This window comes from Pinus tabuliformis, chromosome 6 (genome assembly GCF_031772625.1).
Source record: "Pinus tabuliformis cultivar Carrire ecotype Pingquan chromosome 6, CPIR1, whole genome shotgun sequence".
NCBI lineage: Eukaryota > Viridiplantae > Streptophyta > Pinopsida > Pinales > Pinaceae > Pinus > Pinus tabuliformis.
This window is the reverse complement of record NC_142292.1, coordinates 786,292,121-786,297,227: the sequence shown is the minus strand read 5'-3', so window position 1 is coordinate 786,297,227 and position 5,107 is coordinate 786,292,121. Positions and strand designations below refer to the sequence as shown.

Sequence of the window (5,107 nt, the reverse complement as noted above, 5' to 3'; positions counted from 1 at the left end):
AAGCTAGCGATATTATGGATACATACTTGATTAACCAGATGCACTTCACTCTCAGAATTCCTCGCTTTTGAGAAGAAGGCCCCTCATACTTTTTCTTTTCGACTCAATCATGTATAAACTGAATAGAGGTACGACTATAAATTGTTCAGAGGCACCAAAGAGAACACTAAACATCTAGCTATTATGCTTGATGAGAGAGGAAGATGGAAACCCGTTAGAAATTTATGCAATAGAATAAAATCAAGGACGACAGAGCTCACCAAAACCAAGAATGGAGGATAAAAACTGAGCCCTAAACAACTTTCAAATAGCGAACATGCCATTTCCCAATTTTCTTTGTTTCTTTTGAACTCCTGTAGGTGGACACAAGTTGATTTGAAGTTCCCATCATCCCAAGCTTAACGTAGTAATCTCATAAGCAAGGAAGTAGGCGACATTGGCAGGAACACTTCTGGCCATGGCTTTAACCAAACCTTTTAGACAAGCCTTTAAGCCCTTCTGAAGCAAAAATTTTGTTGACGAAATTAATTGTACCAACATACTTTGTATGGTGAAAGTCATCAATCTGCATGACGCACTTCAAAACATTAGTTGGATATACAAGTGTCCAGCTAGCAGTGCCAGAAATCCCATCAGTAACAAGTAGGGTACCCATGCCCAACTGAGATGCATCATGTCTTCATGCCATGAACGGCTTCAGAGCCTTATACACGCAAAATGAAATGTCATTTACAGATACATCCCTTAATAAAGTAGGATAAAGCCCTTAAATGTTTCTCTGGCTCCTTCGGATTTTAAAACATGCTTAGCTACATCAACTAGGCCATTGTGTTTAATAGCAACTATCACTCCTATTACCCCTAAAGTTACAACTGAAGCAGTAGCCAAAGCACTTTGAGCTTGCAATCTACATTTGATAAGCTTAGTTGGGCAAGTCAAGAAAGATAAGCAATCCCTGCCCCTTCTCCACACACCACTTGCTACCTTACAGTGGCAAACCAGGGTCAACCCTAAATAGGGCTTCCATCTAACCTCTTGCACTAAACAAAACTGCATTGCAAGCTGTGACAGTGGACAAAGGGGCTCCCATTCCTTTGTACATCCCTGTGAGGCCTTCTTTGGAAATGGTATGCTTGACAACATCCATTGTACCGTGTTGGGTCCCTATAATACTAGTGATTACCCCATTAATATTGTAGTTATACCCCTTATTAATATTTTTGTGCCCCTATTGCCCCCATATTGTTATTACTGTGCCCCATAGAATCCATCTATTGTTATTTTTGTGGGTTTATATTATTATTGTTAGGTCGGCTGGATTATATTGTGACTCCTTAGACTCCTATATATAGAAAGGAGGTTTTGTCATTTGAATCATCCAAGAATTGTTCATTTATGTAATGTAAAGGAGGTTGCCCCCTCGAAGAGGCTAAATTCTAAGCCGTTGATCTATCTTTTCTATCTTTTCTTGAGCTGGTTTCATAACATTTGGTATCAGAGCTTTGGATTCTAGGGTTTCGCTGCTCCAAACAAGTCATCGTGGCATTTTCGCTATAACTTTTTTCTGTGACGTTTCAGAAGCCGCAAAAAAAACCCATTTGAGAAGAAATCATGTTGAACCTTCAGTCCGAATTTCAGATCTTTTTGCACGATATTTGCGGAGATATTCTCTGAGGAAGTTGGTCTTTTTGTAGACTCCTGAATTACATTCAAAACAGGTGACCTGGGGAAAATCGTCATAACTTTCTCACTCGGGATCGGATTGAAATTTCGTAAGAAGGTACAGAAAGAGGACAGATTTTATTTTCTTGTATGATGTTTCATATCCAAAGGTCGAAACAGTGACTCGTGGCACGTCGTACAAGTTCTCTCTACTGAACTAGTCTATAAGCAAGTCACTGTGGGAGATTTCACATAACTCTTCCTTGGAGAATCCAATTTGGGTCAGACTTGTCACATTGGAAAGAGGACACAGAGGGATACTACAGCTCAGAAATTCAGAACTAGATGATTGGAAAGTACAGAGATACATCAGAGGCAATATCGAGCTCCTACAAAGTGAAAAAAGGTGTGTAGATTTTCTTAAATTTTTGCTTAAGCTTGATTTGAAAATTTATTTTGAAGGATTTCAAAGGGCATAGTAGAGCATTATTATCGGTAAATGCTACCCCGAGGAAAGAAAATGCAAACATCTAGTAAGGAACCTGAAAGCTCTAGCATGACTCATGAAGAAGAGGAAGAAATGCAACATTATATATCAAAATTACAAGACCAAGTGCAACAACTGTCCCTTGCACAAAAAGGATTAGAATCTAAGATGGATGGTTTAAAGAAAAATGTAGAAGCTAATATGGATGGTTTAAAGAAAGGTGTAGAAGCTAAGATGGACTGTTGAAGGAAAGGTGTAGAAGCTAAGATGGATGGCATGGAAGCTAAGGTGAATGGCATGGACGCTGAAATTGATGGCATGGATGATAAGATGGAAGAATTGAAGATAAATATGAATAAGTTGCTACAAGAAATGGTCACTAAGGGTGAAAGGGTACTAAAGGAAACTCATGATGAGAACAAAATAAATGTTAATCATGATTCCATAGACTCTAATGTTGGATCGAAGACTCACCATGTTCCAAAAATTGATATGAGGAAGTTTGATGGCAAGGATCCCGCCACATGGATATTACAGATGGAGCAATTCTTCGATCTCAATAATGTGCAAAACACACAAAAGGTACGTATGGCAACTTTATATTTGGAACCAAATCAGTTTGTATGGTATCAATGGCTTTGCTCTTGTAAACAATTTATCACTTGGGCAATTTTTACGGAAGAATTGATAGCACATTATGAGGATACAAAAAGCAACACTTTTTTTAGCCAACTGGTAAGTCTCAAACAAAAGGGTTCAATAATGGAGCACATTGAGGAGTTCCAAAAATTGAACATAAGGGTAAAAGATATTCCAGAGGAGCATAGGATTGATGTGTTCATAGGGTATTTAAAGGATAATATCCAACATGATGTTCGCCTTTGGGAACCGGATTCATTAGAGAAGGCATTCAGGTTAGCAAGAAAAATGGAAAGAAAAATTATGGCAACCAGGAAGCATACCACTCACAACTATAAAGATGGAAGTGTTGTTGCCCCTAGTCTTCCACAACCTATAAGGTTGAAACCACAACAATTGGAAGAAAAAAGAGTAAAAGGTCTTTGTTACAGTTGTGATAGCAAGTACACTAAAGGTCATAAGTGTGCTGAGAAGAAATTATTCTACATAGATTGTGAAGAGGAAGAAGAAAAGGAGCAAGAAAGGTCAAAAGAAGAGGATATACTCCAAGAACAAAGTCTAGATGAAGAAAAAATAAATTCGACCATATCTTGTAATGCATTGGCAGGAATTACCACTCCTCAAACCATCAAGATACAAGGACAAATCAAGAAGAAAAAAGTAATAGTATTGATTGATTTAGGAAGCACCCACAATTTTATTCATTGTAAGGTAGCAAAAGAATTAAATTTCTTCCTATATCCAGCACCAGAGTGTCAAGTGATGATTGCAAATGGAGGAACAACAAATTGCTCTGGAAAGTGCCATAATATCAAGCTATCCATGGGAGAATATGTATTGACTAGCCCAATGCTTTCCATTCCAATGGGAGGTGCTGATGGTGTACTAGGAGTCCAATGGCTACAATCCTTGGGTACAATAACTTTTAATTTTCAAGAACTTTTCATCAAATTTTCTACGGAAGGAAAGGAAGTTGAATTAAGGGGTATTACAGGGAAACTAGGAAAGATAACCAGCTCTAATGGTATGACAAAGCTTCTAAAAAAGGAGCAAAGAGGTGTAATTGCACAATTATGTTCACTAGATGTTTCCACATTGGAATCATCTATTTCTCGAGATCTCCAAAAAGTATTGGACAATCATTCCAAGGTATTTGAGACTCCCAAAATTCTCCCACCTATGCGTGATCATGATCATGCAATTCATCTGATTCCAGGAAGTGTTCCTCCAAACATCAAGCCGTACAGATATCCCTATGTCCAAAAAGAGGCCGTGCATTGCGAAGATGCTGGCCAAGAAGAGGCAATGGCTGACTCTAGGGCTTCACCTCAATTGTGTCAAAGGGATGCCCATATATCAGTTGTGATGCTCCCCCACCAGTGCTAGGAATTAGATCCTTTGCTACATCACTTGCCCTAATTGGAAGCCACTAATCCTAAAGCCTAATATCTACAACACATGGCTTTCCTTTATGTGGAACTCGATCTGACATTTAATATCAATAAAATCAAACCTTTTATTTCGTTTTCAATAAATGGAATTATTCTAAATGCAGAAAGCTTCCTTAAAATGGGTGTTTAAGGTCACTCAAATTGTACATAGAACCTTAAAATGGGTGTTCAAGGCCACTCAAATTGTAGAAAGAAGGCAGGATCAATTGCTCACGTGATCTTCCTCTTTAATTTTTTAAAGAAAATTTGGATTACTATACTCTTAAGAGATTTTAAACTCCACATAAGCTTCTAGAATCCTGGTTATAAACTCCACATAATTGTACATAGAACCTTAAAATGGGTGTTCAAGGCCACTCAAATTGTACAAAAAAGGCAGGATGAATTGCTCACCTGATCTTCCTCTTCAATTTCGTAAAGCAGATTTGGATTGCTCTACTCTTCAGGGATTTTAAACTCCACATAAGCCTCTAGAATCATGGCTGAGACAAAACCATACGCATTCAAGAGCTAGGGTAAGATAACTGATTGAAGAAAATTTTGTAATTAAAATATGGAGATCTCATACTTCAACTCACAAAAAATCTCACATTCTGACTTTTAACATTTACCTTTAGCTTTAATTTGAGCTCTAGATTTGAAGTTTCCTCTACAATGCTGCAAGGTAACGATAAATATTATTCCTTTTTTATTTTCAGTGTTCAGTTAGTCCTGATAAATATTATAAAAAGTCGTGTTCAGTTGACCCTGATAAATATTATAAAAAATCATTTTAACACATTGTAGATTAATAACAAGGAATAACATATTGAAGGTCCTTTCACTAGAGCACAACTACTATTGAATTTTAAAAAATCCTATTTGCCAC

At 37.4% G+C, this 5,107-nt stretch overlaps 1 pseudogene; it reads right to left on the bottom strand.

Annotated features, from left to right (window-relative positions):
- Window positions 1-387: 387 nt before the first annotated feature.
- Window positions 388-4,703, bottom strand: LOC149261106 (mitochondrial carnitine/acylcarnitine carrier-like protein pseudogene; annotated as a pseudogene).
- Window positions 4,704-5,107: the final 404 nt, after the last annotated feature.